The sequence below is a fragment of the Pinus tabuliformis genome, chromosome 9 (assembly GCF_031772625.1).
Source record: "Pinus tabuliformis cultivar Carrire ecotype Pingquan chromosome 9, CPIR1, whole genome shotgun sequence".
NCBI lineage: Eukaryota > Viridiplantae > Streptophyta > Pinopsida > Pinales > Pinaceae > Pinus > Pinus tabuliformis.
Window position 1 is genome coordinate 267505521 of NC_142307.1, and position 14754 is coordinate 267520274.

Below are 14754 nucleotides of genomic sequence, written 5' to 3' on the forward strand. Positions count from 1 at the left end.
GGACTCTGGATTTCCATGAAATATATCAGATGGATGCATGGTGTATTACAGATTTGTGTTAAATTTCATGTGGAGGTGTCATTGGATCCATATTCTTGTAGTGTGAATCAGGTGGATTCAGTGTGGGCTATGGAATCCTATAGTGATTGTTGGGTGGAGTATTGTGTGCTCTGGATTTCGTGAGGTGTTTGTTTGGGTGGAGACACCATGCTCTTCGGATTCCCATGTGTTGTAACTTGACTAGTGCACATTGTTTTTGAGAACTTCACTCCTTGGGCTCTGAATCTACCTCAGGAGTGGCTAACCAAAAGAAAGAAAACATTGCAATTGGCGTATAATTGGGAGGAGAATTGAAGTCCCTCTTGCATTTTCTAGTCATTTAACTAATAAGCTAAATTGCACACTTGTTTCTTTGTGCATATTTGTGCAATGTGAATGATGATTGATGTTAATATATGATATAGGTGTATGAGCACGATTAATGAGGAATATGTACCCTTTTATGCTTATAATGAGATATTTGTATGATTATTCTCATGGTATGAGGGATTAGATGCTCCTTGTAATTATATATATATATATATATATATATACACTCTTAGCAACTTGCATGGTTTTTTATGACTATTTAAAAATCCATTTAAACTACTATAGTGTGTGAAATTCCATGGTTTGAGTGTTAAATCTATTAGAGCATCTCTGTGTTTTAGAATTAAAGAGCATTGTTTTAGAAGAGTTGTGCATGTTTTTCTATGAATTGCATGGATCTCTATTGCACATGACTAGTTACTTCCTTCCTTATGGAGTGAAAAAAGGAATAAGGCATTATACATACATATAGACATACATGCATACATATATATTAGAGGAACTTGGTATTGTTGTGGTTAAAATCAAAATGTTGTAGCTATTGATTGGTTGGTTCTTAGGTTCGTTAATAATTGGAGCTGTCTCCATGTGAGTTTTATTTTATCAATGGTCATCACTCGAAATTGTTGTGCATGACTTGGGGATATTTTACTATGATAGTTCATGTTTTAGGTAGAAACAGGCTCTTGGGAGAACCTTCGTTAAATCCCTGATACACTTGAAGAAAACTGAGAAAGTCATTCTGGACAGATAAGGCACAAAATGCCTTTTATATTCAGGGTGGACACAAGTAGTCCAAACATGTGTGGGAGTCTGTATGTTTCATAGAAATGATAAATGATAATTTTTTTATGGGACCATATTTCGAATGGGTTGAATTGATTTTGATCCAGATGTTAAATGAACTAGATAATCCATATCTAGCTTGGGGCTCTTCAAGGGTGGAATGTTGTGCTATTTGGTGTCAAATTCCATTGCAAATTGAATTGTAATGAAAATCCAAGGTGGGGCCTTTGCAGTATAAAGTGGTTTTGGGCCTAGATTACCTGGAGTTAGGAAGATGAATTCATGTATCTAAGGCATCTAATAGGGTGTGCAGGGACACAAGTCTAGGAGCTAGCCTAGATGTGGGCCAAGCCTGAGCATGTAAGTGGAGAGAAGCTAACCTGGAGGTCTAAGTGTCTAGGACCTGTACCAAGTGAGAACTTGTGGGAGTGTCAAACTTCCTTATGATTTGGATATAGCATGAATAAATGGATCCATACACTAAGGGATGGACTCATGGGTAGATGATGCTAGGTGATGTGGTGCTACCACATGGACCTTGTCATAGTTGTTTTGGATATCTTGAGATGACATGGAGCCACCTGGGTGAGGTGAGGATGTTATGAGAATTCCAAATGGATTCCAGGTGGCAGGTTGTCACCTATGTGGAAGAGTTAACTGACTAACTTTAATTGAGCATAAATTTTGATCCAAGTATTGGATCATAATACAATTTATATCTCTAGAAAACTCTCGTGGAGTTGAACATAATGGTGCTACATAAGGTCAATTCCACTAAATTTAGGCAAGGAGGAATTTTTTAACCCCCCTTCCATAATGTGTCCATGGAGTTTGGGTTAAAAAAAGTAACACCTCCCACGTAGCCTACAAAGAGCTAGGGGGTGGGAGGGAGAGTTACAAATGTATCTTAAAAAGCATTTCATTAACTAAGAAATGTAGCCCACTTATGTTCCATGAGATGATTTTCATTAAGTAGAAGGGGAAGATGAGTTTGGTGAAGTAAAATTATAAGTGCGGACACGAACGAATTCCTCTAGCCCGATAATAGGTCTAGCCACAACAGATACATTCTATGGAAGATTCCCTTAGGTTAGAATAAATCAAGAGGGCCTACCTCTTGGTCACTTATCCCGTTTGATCAAGTCTTTTCTTGCTCACTCTAGAAATCTCTCACTTCCTTCTTCAAGTTCTTGAAACAAGTAAACAACAGCAACACACAAACATAATAATAGACAAATTGCAAGTCAACCTACTTAATGATTCAAGAAGCATTAAGACATGGATATGTAATATCACAAAACATGTAGGAAGTCAATCAATAGTTTCATATATTAATATAAAAGAGAGATTACAACCATTCATATTGATGCTGATGTCTTCCTCTGATAAGATCGAGTTCCGACATGCTTCTGCTAGCATTCCATGATGGAATCAAACAACAATAGCTTAAAGGTTCTTCCCTTTGGGCTTCACTCAAAACCAAAACACACTTGTCCCTCACACAACTAGGTAGCTACAACTAGTAATATCTTGCTTGTCTACTCCAAAATAGTATCAACACTCAACAATAACTTTTCTAAAATCAACTGTGACAATAACATTCACACTAGTTTGTGCTTGGGAAGAAGGGAGGTTTATATAGGAAATATGGATGGGAGATGGATCCTATTCTTATGGGAGAAGGACTTATCCCTTGAGGTAGTTCCATCATTATAGGGTAAAGGAGCCCAAACTGACATCCTCAACCCCATCTGGCCAAACCATTTACCAGACTTCTGTTACAGAGCTTCTAGAGCTAGAAGCTTCGGCTTTAATTTAAAAAACTTTCCAAAACAGGACCGGTGTGACTAAAACACAACTCAGTCACTTCGATCGGCATGAGGAGTAGTGCTAATCTTTTCACATCGGCGTGGGGGAGGAAAATCCCATTATCGACGGTATTGTAAACTGGGAAACAAAAGTTTCAGGGGGGATGGTGCAAAAGGGAAATGATCTGCTCATGAAGAGGGATATAATGGGAGTTTCTCCATGAGGGAAAAGGATGTGGGGTTCACTATAGAGGTCCTCTAGGATCAAGGAATGGGGAGTATAGGGACAGTGATAGAATGTTGTGTATCAGATGCCCCCTAAAGCATGAAGGCCAAGCTGGAGTGGGCGATGAAATTCTTTATAAACCAGTGCAGGGAACTGGTCGGCGATCGAAAAATCTGTAAGAAAGTACAGATATATATACATAAACTGAGATCTCTGTCAAATGATACATGAATTGTGGCATGGATGCAGCCATCCAAAGAATGATCATGTAAATAGATCTAGGTATGGGCGCAGCCATCCGTCAAAGAGGGTCATAACAAAACCAAGGTATGGTCACATCCATCCAATAATGAGAAGGATCACATATGAGAACTCATGGTCTAGTTTCAGCTAGCCATCTGATAGAAACATGCATATCATCATAACCATGTCACACCACTTCGAAACCTGGACTTTTGTGATCTGAGTCCAGGGTCTTGTGCTCCAACATGACCCGATCAAAGTATAGATCCTAGCATGCGAATAGATGTGTTGACATCGAACATTCTAGAAAATCGCTTGATTACTAATCAATGATGTGAACTGTTAACAAGCGCGAGAGAAATCACCAATAATGGCAATGGTCCTCAAGGTACTATCAACACAATCCATAGAATGTGAATAGAGGAACTAAAGTCAAACATCCCCAAAATCACTCGAACAAAAGTCAATGATGTGAACTTGTTGTCAAGTGCAAAGAACTTTCCATTAGGTCATGCAATCTCTAAGGTACTAGAAGGGAGTCCCTCGGTAAACTTCTCAAATAATGAGCTAAAGTCGACAGAAAGTGATCGTGTCAAAGGAGGGACATATTGAATCCCACATCATCAACGCGAGACGAGAGGATGAAAATGTTTTTTGGATGATACAGAGAATTAGAGGTAAGTGTAACTGCAAAAAAGGACAACTTTTGAACATATCGGTGCCCCAATTTGGAAGTTTGGAAACTTTTGGATCCATGGTATCGATGGTCATAATGATGTGGAAGAGATCAAATGGAAGGAAAAAATAGATGGCCCAAACCCAGGAAGGTCAACGATACAAAGGAGTATGTCCCAACCCGACATGAAGCAATAAGTGTCATGTTCAAGAGTGAGCTGCCGACACAACTAATAGATTTCCAAATTTTCCCTCACCATTTCTGGCAAGTACCCCAATTATGTTTTGATCACAAGCTTGAAGGGGATAGCATATGCTTGCATTGTAAGTTCATCCTTCAGAAAAATCCGACCTAGTAAGTTTAACAAGCCCTAGGAAGGAGAATCTCATGTTCGTCATGGTGATGAATCTGATGTCATTCAATAGTTTAACGAGTCCGACAAAGGTGTAACTTGGTATATTTTTCATGTTTAGAGAGTTTGAAAAAGACATGTAAAATAAAACTCCACATGGTCCCTTTTCATACATTTGTGTCTCTCGAGCCCGAAAAGGTAGAAAATGATACTTGAGAGAACCTCTTGATCATTTCAGTCAAGGAGTACCCTTTTCGTAAATAGTGCATCCTAGCCCGAAAAAGGGTAAACTTATACTGGGCACATGACGTTTTGCATCCGTTAATGAGTTCAAAATGACAAGGGCTTGACTATATTTTTGCTTTTAAAGGGTCGGAAAAGAGCTTGAAAGCGGACCCCTTGTTTTTATTTTATTTTAATGAGTCAAAAAGGGAAAATACTCGGCAATATTTTCATTTTTTACGAGTCAGAAAAGATCTTAAAGGTGACTTGTCCTGGAGGAATGAGTGGTATAAAGGGTAGAAACTGGTTCTCGAAATGATGGAACTACTCAAAACATGTAATGGTCAAGAGGATGGCTAATAAAACCACTCATCGTTGTGGACCCTCAGGAAAGGAAAAACAACCAAGTGAAATTATATGATCAACCAAAGAGATGGTGGCGATGGAATGAAACAACTAAGGCTCATCTAGCATAAATTAGTAGATAAAAACAATAATCACGAGATGTAAATTGGGCATGGGTTCATTTTTACACAAGCTTGAACCATGGAGAACTCTGCTTGGATTCGGTTTGATGTTTACACAAGATTGAAATAAAAAAATATGCTAGCTATAAGTTTGCATGCCCCCATCATAATGACTTAATTCATGTACATGCCCCCCAAGCATCATTTCAGTCAACTAGGTGGATGGAATGAAGGTTCACTTTTGAGATTCAAGAAAGACTCAATGGGGATTTTACGAGATCTTAATTAAAGACTCGATTTGGAAATGGGAGGTGTTTCATTTTTTAATGAGGTTGACACAGTAAAAGAACTATCCTCAAGACCCTTGCTTCATTTTTTAATGAGCTTGACACAAGACAAAGAACTATGCTCACACCGTTTGTTTCATTTTTTAATGAAGTTGACACAAGACTAGGAACTATCCTCACAACTCCTTGTTTCATTTTTTCACGAGGTTGACACAAGACCAGGAACTATCCTCACAACATCTGTTTATGAACCATACAAGAACATGGTTCCCAAGAGGTCTTCACTAGACGGAAGAACCACGCTCTTGGAGGAATACATGTCAATTATTACCAAAGACAGATCGGGTTCCAATGCCCCCAATAGATAATGTACTATACCATCTGTGTGATCACCAACAGAGGTGGAGATGGAACGAGTAACCACATAATTGACCTGTGGCAGGGAAGGTACTACTTACAAATAAGAGCCGATAGAGGATGATGGTTGCAAAGGAAGAGCCTAGTGACCAATGAATGACAATTGATCAATGGTCACTATTCTCCCTTCGTGCGGAAAACAAACCACACGGAAAAGTGAAAAAACAAGAGCTCCCATGACATAAACATAGTCGCATCCAAGGAGAAGATTGAAATCTAACAGACCTTGGACTACCATCACGTCTATATAGATGGTCTTTTCTCCCAAATTAATAAGGAACTTCGGAAGGATCCCTAAGGGCTGACTAGTTCCTCCGTTGAAGGCCAATAGATTGTGAGTGATAGGCACAAGCTCTGGGGAACCCAAAGCTTGCCAAGTACTAGAAGACATGATGCTGACAGACGCACCTTCATCTAATATAGTGCTAGGTACTACCATATTATAGGCTTGTACTGTGATCTGGAAAGGCACATAAGGTGGGAGGTGGAAAGAAGTCAAATGACTCTAATTGAAAGAAATGATAGAACTACTTGGTGGGGGTATCATATGATTGCCCCCAAGCTATATAGGAATAGGAGAAGGACTCTCCTGAACAACCAAGATGGGAGGGTCATGTAGAAAAATCTTTGTGTAGGTTAACCCTATAATGAAATATAAATCAAATCAGAATACTATAACCTACTTCTACTATCAATTTGAAAAAGCTTAAAGATCAAGCTGAACAATATAACTAGAAGAAGAAGAATCAACCGCACAATACACATGAAAATACTTTGGGGAAAGCCTTAGCTAAAAACCCCACTATCTATATTATCATACAACGTGGAAATACATAGGAATTATATGAAGCCTTAGCTCTCACAGCTAGCCAGGTCTTAGTACAATCCTCACAGATGCTCATAGGAAATATTGGCTTCTCTCCAGCCTTCCTCTCTGCCCTCCAAGCTCCTATTTCCTTGTACTGTTCCTCTAGGATGATTCTCCTTCAACCAAGTGGAACACTCTCTCACACACTGTCAGAACTGCACAATCCTCAAGGAATGATGCCTTGACTGCATGCATGAGTTTTATTTATAAGAAAACACATGCAACTGATAATACATTTTCCTTGACTTCAATCTCAATTCGGTCCTTCTCAGAATAGACATGCATGAATTTCTGATGAGGGAATCTTCAGTTAACTGGAGTAGCACTAGTTGAGTGCGCGTTGTGTTGCAGGTAAGTTCCCTCTATAGAAAGAGACAACCCCTCTAGCCCTAGAGTGGATCTAGTCATAGCAAGACAAAGATAATAGCTAATTCCTTAAATAGTTATTGTTGAAGAGGCCTACCTTATACTGGTGTTTTATGAAGTATTCATTACATCACTTCAGCTATCACTTTCTTCTCCTTAATGAATGATTCACTTGAAACAACATGTGAAAATGATAAAACACATAATAGAGCACAACAACGAACTATCTACTTATAGAGTCAAGGAACCATAAGCTATCAACATACATTTCATACATGATATAGGAAATAACCATTGATTGTATTAATATAAACAACAACAAAGCTTACAACCACGCCTTGACATCACAAGCTTCCTTGAAGGGTCCGATCGGTATGTCTCCATAAGCATTCACTCTCAAAGGTCTCCCAGAAAGATTGATGACTCTCTCTCTCACCCAAAAGCACAAGTATGAAACTAAGGCAATCACAACAAGGCTTCCTTCTTACAAAACCATTTTACACTCTCAATCCACAACATGAAAGGCAATCCAAATTGTAAGCTATCAATCCAACAAACTAAGAACTAGCACACCAAAAACTCAACTAGCACTAACTGATCATAGTCATGGAGGATGCTTTTATAAGAGGAGGAGCTTCCATAAATGAGGGGAGAGGAAGCTTGTCTTCAAGGGAGGTTACTCAAAGGGTGGAACCACCATCTCAAATGAGGAGGGGTGAACTTCTTTGACCCAACAACCAGCTCTAGAACCACCTAGAAGTATTATGTTTGAACTAATTTGCCATATTTGGGTCATCATCAATCAAACATTGAGACCCAGAGATGATGTTGTGAGGCGTTAGTGCATTCTAGGCTATCGTCACGGGCAGGATACTAATGTCCTGTGACAATCCCTAAAATCCGACCATCGCTGAGAACAGGTGTACTCTTGTGATAGCGTCATGAGGTTATCATTCGCTCTGAACCATCATCGCAGGCAGGATACTGATGTCTTGCGACGATCTTGAAACATAGGTAAAAGGGGTTAACTTCGGGATTAATGAGCATGGTTAATCTTCTTAAGTGATATGCAAGATGTGGACACATATTTTGATGTATGACACAGAGTAGATGCCATTCAGGGACCGACTCTACCTGAGATCAAGGGATGCAGGGTCGGTGACAAAATAATATGTAACATATGCCCCCTAAAGCATGAAGGCCGAGAGAGTGGGAGGGGTGAAATGCTTTATGAAACCATAGCTGAACCAGAACACCATCATGGAGAATCTACAGACAGAAGTAAAACTGATATCTCTAATAGTGAAATAAGTACATGTAGTCAAGGTATGGGCGCAGCCATCCAAAAGACAAATAGAACTGGTTTGCGGTATGGATGCAGCCATCTAGTCGAAAAGACCATATGAAAAAAGAGGTATGGTTGTAGCCATCCAATCAAAAGAGTCATGTATAAATAATCCACGCAACATGGATTTGTGTAATCTGAGTCCAGGGTCTTGAATCCCGACCTGTCCAACATACAATTTCTAATATGTGAATAAATGTGTTGAAGTCAAGCATACTAGAAAATCACTTGATTATCGACCAATGATGTGAACCATTAACAAACGCAAGAGAGACCACCAGTAATGACAATGGTTCTCAAGATAATGCTGGTACAATCCAAAAAGTGTGAAGAATGACCTGGAGTTGAACACTTGTGAAATCACCCGATCGAAGACCAATGATGCAAGTCAATCATCGAATGCGAAGAACTTGCCATTGAGGCATGCAAGCTCCAAGGTACTCGAAAGGAGTCTTTAGATCAACTTCCTGGATAATGAGTTGATGTCCACAGGAAGCGATCCATCGCAGGAGGGCCATAATGTTTCCCACATCAACGATGCGAGATAAAGGAACAATATGAAGATGGATAAAATAGAGAATCAGAGGAGGATGTAAGGGTGCAAATTACAGAAGGATTAAGCCCTTGAACATATTGGCAACACAACTTTGGAATGTGGCAGCATTTTGGTACCAAGGGATTGAAGGTCATGCGGAGACAGTAGGGAGCAAAATGAAGAACCTAAATCCCAGAAGGCCAATGACGAAGTGAGGATATCCCAAACCCAGTGAGAGGAGAAAGTGTCAATTTTCAAGAGCGACAAGCTGCTGTAGGTAATCAATAGAATATTTCCAAATTTTCCCCCACCATTGCTAGTGAGTACCCCAATTATTTTTGAAACAAAAGCTTGAAGGGGATAGCATATGCTTACAATATAAGTTTGTCCTTCGGACAAATCCAACCCAGTGAAATTTTGACGAGCCCTAGGGAGGAGAAGCTTGGGTCTCATCATGGCGATGAGTCCAATGTCGTCAGGGTTTAACGAGTTTGACGTATGTAAAACTCTAAGCCTTTTTTAGTTTTAGAGAGTTTGGAAAAGACATGGAAAAGAAAACTCCAAAGGGGCCCTTTTCATATGTTTGTGTCTCTTGAGCCCAAAAAGGTAGAAAACGATACTTGAGAGAACTGCTTGACCATTTCAGTCAAGAAGTACTTTTCATAAATAGTGTCTCCAGCCTGAAAAAGTAAAAAACTTACTGGGAACATGACGTTTCGTAACCATTAACGATCTCAAAACAACAAGGGCTCAACAATCATTTCACGTTTCAAGAGTTAGAAAGGATCTTAAAGTTGACTCGAAAAGGATTTTGTCGGTATTGCTTGAGTATATAATTCATGCATCGATCATCTCCAATGCTCGAAACACCTGTTGCTACACAAGAAAACACAAGCATAAGATCTGCCTCACAAAAACACGCATATAGGTCAAAACCCTAATTTCAAACCCTAAGGAAAACCCTAAATTTTTGAAACAAAGGTTATAAAAGAGACACTATGGTAAAAAACTAATTTACTTGTGTTTTTTACTGTGGTAAAAACTTCAAACATTGCGTACCTCATGAAACTTGGCGATTGATTCCAGGAGGCTCAGTGGTCCATTGCCTTTCACGCTTCTTCCAGGTAAATGCCCTATCCTTTCCTTTGTTTTTACACCAAAATTAGATGCAATTTCATGTTTTAAACCAGGGTTTAAAGGAATTTTTTGGACAAAAATTCTGCCTCGGTCGTCGCAAGTTTCCCCCTCGGGGTTGCGACGATCGCAAAATTTCCATGGGGAAAAAATGAGATCGTCATAGGAAAGTGATGTACACCTACGACAACCCGAAAGTTTGTGAACTATGCGAATCAGCCTGTCACAACTCTTTTAAGAACAATTGTGACGAGCGCTGGAACCCAAAAATCTTCATTTATAATTAGTTTTAAAAGGTGAAAATGGTTGGATGTCTTTTAACAAAGGGATGTTTGTGCATGCATGGATAAAAAATGGCATTCATATGGCAAGAACGTACTCATGACAATGATGATGAGATGGGAATGGTAGATCCCCATTGTTTGAACATTCTGACACCACTTCTGAGAGCACAAATGGATCTTTTAGAGTATTTGATCTGAGCATGGAATCCAAACGAAAGAAAATTCATAATCCGCAGGCAAGAAATTGAGTTTGATGCCACGGATATCTATTTTTTGACTTGGTTGTCAAGGAGAGAAGAGATGCCTCACATGATGGGAACACGGGTTACTGGAGACTCTATGGACACAATTATTGGAAGACTATGCTCCCCAGGAGCACGGAAATCATCAACAAGTGGAAAGCTACAAATTGTCACTATTAATGATTTGTCAATATAGGTGTTGTTGTTCAACATTACCAAAGCAGCTAGCTCCCAAGCTCAACATGAGGTGACAAAGACACAATTATGGTTAGCCCAAGACTATTTGAATGCTACCATGTTTAACTGGGCTAAGGCCATGTCTCTCAATATAAAGGGACAAATAACCAAGTGCCATCGGGGTGAGATGAAACAGTTTGGATACGGTTCAATCTTGATACCACTCATGTTGGAACGAGTACCAATCCTCTAGAGACAGGACGTGATAGTGGGATGTCTAGGACCATGATAGACAAAGATTACTCGTTGGGCTCTCGTGATGCCGTGAGGAGGCGGTGGGCAACCTGTATCATTGGGTCCAGGATTTGTTGAATGGATGAACGGTCAAGAAGTCATAGTTGAGGATTGGCCATACGCTGGGATGAACTATCAAGAAGTCATAGTTGAGGATTAGCCATATGCTGGGATGTACTTCAGGGGCGATCCAGACATGCTACTTCCTCCCGACGAACAGTGGGACGAGAGAGGTAAAATACTCAGTTTGACCGACAAAATTTTTGTAATTTTTGTTGTTTTTGGATTTTAAATATACATGCCCTAATTATTATGTTCAATTCTTTGCAGATGTTGGACCTGAGAGACTAGTAGGTCTCGCTCCTACTACTTGGAGGGATGACAGAGAGATTGACTTACCACCTCCAGGTGGAGATGCTGAGGAGGAGATAGCCCGTAACCTAGAGGGCTTGATTGAGGGGATCCCAGACTACAGAGGATTCGAGGAGATTCCCAGGTAGTACCAGTGACACACCGTGGGTGTGTCGAACAGGATTCACTGGCCACTTAGACGTGTGGTTTGGGTAGTAGTCTGCTACAGAGAGCATAATGCATAGTACACTTCTAGGTTTCTTTTCTGTAGATTTTTGAGAGACATGTGTCTCACGATGTAACTGAACACACATATTTTTTGGACATATATATATATATATATATATATATATATATATATATATATATATATATATATATATATATATATTTGAGTGCCATGGTGCGCAACACATGATATAGATTTATCTATGTTTTACTGTATTGATTATTATGTCTGAATGTTTGTTTATGATTTATAATTTGTGCAAATGTCTATTTAATACATAATTCACTAATGCATTAGTCAACATATTTAACATCTACATAAAAGACAAAAGAAACAATAAGTGAGAAATTGCTTTACACACCAAACCAAAAAAGGTACATCAGCACATGGATTCATTTTTACACAAGCTCGAACCATGGAGAACTATGCTTGGATTCAGTTTCATGTTTACACAAGCTTGAAATGAAAAACTATGCTTGAATAAGGTTCGCATGCCCCCAACATAATGATCCAATCGAGGTACATGCCCCTAAGCTTCATTGCATTCAATTGGGTGGATGGAATGAAGGTTTACTCCTGAGATTCAGGAAAGACTTGACTGGGATTTGATGAGATCTTAATCAAAAACTCGATTTTGAAAAGGGAGTTTAATTTTGTAATGAGGTTGACATAGTGAAAGAACTATCCTCAAGACATTTGTTTCATTTTTTAACGAGGTCAACACAAGACTAGGAATTCTCCTTAGACGACTTGTTTCATTTTTAAACGAGGTTGACACAAGATCAAGAACTCTCCTCAAGATGCCTTGATTCATTTTTTAACGAGCTTGACACAAGAGAAGGAAATATGCTCGAAACTCCTTTTTTCATTTTTTAACGAGGTTGACACAATGAAAGAACTATCATCGGAAAAAACTATTCATGGGCCATATGAGACTCCCAAGAGGTCTTCACTAGATGGAAGAACCATGCTCTGGGAGGAATACATGTCATGGGGCACCAACGACAGATCGGGTTCCAATGCCCCCAATACATGATGTACGAGATCATCTGCATAATCATCAACAGATGTAGAGATGGAACGAGCAGCCACATAATTGACCTGTGGTGGTGAAGGTACTGCTTGCAAGCAAGAGCCGATAAGGGTTGATGGTTGCACAAGAGGTATCGGTGACTAATGAACGACAATTGATCAAGAGTCACAATTCTTCCATCTTGCAGGACACAAACCACATGGAAAAGTGAAGAAACAAGAGCTCCCATGACATAAATGTAGTCGTGTCTAAGGAGAAGATTGAAATCTAACACACCTTGGATGACCATCACAACTATATAGACAGTTTTACCACCCAAAGTAATAGGAAATTTTGGAAGGATCCCTAAGGGTTGACTGGTTCATCCATCAACAACCAACAGATTTTGGGTGAAAGGCACAAGTTGTGGGGAGCCCAAAGCTTTCTAAGTAGTGGAAGACATGAGGCTAACCGATGCACCCTCATCCAATAAAGTGCCAGGTACTGCCATATTATAGGCATGTACTGTTATCTGAAAAGGCACATAAGATGGGAGACGGAAAGCAGTCAAGTGACTCCAGTTGAAGGAAACGATAGAACTACTTGGTGGGGGTATCATATGATTTCCCCCACACTTTGCTGGAATAGAAGAAGGACTCTCCTGAGCAGCAAGGACAGGAGAGTCACTTTTGGATTTAGGAGAATCTGATGAGATGAGAATAACATGAATGGTACGATCATGATGCTCTTCTGGAATAGAATGAACAACTGGTGGTGAAACCAAGCTGACACTTTCGTCGACTAATAGTTGGTTTGGAATAGACATAACATAGTCAGGCTCAGGAAGAGCAGGAAGGGCGAGAGATGAATCCAAGCCAATCTCTTTACCAATCGAGGCAGGATTAGAAGAAAGATGCTGATAACCAACCAGAAGTTGGGGTTGAGGAACTGCTAGGTTTTCCAAAACTTTGGAAGCTTTATCCATAAAAGGAAAAAGGTGAAGAAGATGTGTGCCTTCACATAACCTACAGGGAAATCTAATCTTCCTTTTATTCTTACCATTGCTGGCCAAGAGCATAGCATCAACATGATCTCTAGAGGTCGATGAGGATATTCAATCTGAAATCTAAGACCATACCTCTAAGACTCTGGGATGCCAGGGTAGTCTCGGAGGAAATGGTCACCCTTGCATAGCTTATAACGAAATTTGACCTTCCATGGAGGATGTTAGAGCCTAGATCGACCTTAGGCTGAAGGGAGGCAATCTTAGGATAACCACAAACCACGCTTAACCTGGTAGCTAGCGCTACCAGGTCGAGAGAGGGCTTTCTCCTTGTCAATATTAGTTAAGATGACTGCAATTACAACTTGAGATGATTGAATTGAAATTGGATTTTAGGCTAGGTATAGTAGCTCTAGGGTTTTTTTTTGATTTTGAAGGTTTGGTTGCTAGATCAAATGGAGTTGGCAGCTTAGGTCCGGGAAATCAAATCAGGGATGCAGACATGTTTTATGGTGCGAGATAGATAAGTGTTTATGCACTAGTAATCGAGTGAGATGGTTGGTTTAAGATAGTTGAGGGGCTGAGGAGGGCATGTAAAGACCATGAATCCTCTTCAGACTATTGAAAACATTAAAAACGAAATGCATTCACAAGGCAAAGAACTGTTATCAATGAATCTTGCCTGTTTCTCTTGATTCATTTAGTTTAGAAGAATGGAAAAGATTTTGAAACATAAACACATAAGAATAACTCATTATAGAAGAAGAAACAATACAAAAACATAGTATCACAAGAAACCCACAAAAATAGCTGCAAAACTTGGTTTTATTACTTGCCAATCTGCTGATACAAGTATACAATGTGTGCACCACTTCTAAAAGACTCCAACCTTTACAAATGACCAAGAGAAAACATAATATAGGCATCAAACAACTAATTCTAGTCATTAGGGGTCGAATCCATGAGTCAAGGAGTTCTTTCAACAACATCGAAACTAGGAACAAGAAAATAGGCAATGGAATAGCTTGCCTCTAAAACTAAGGAAACTGATACATTTAGTT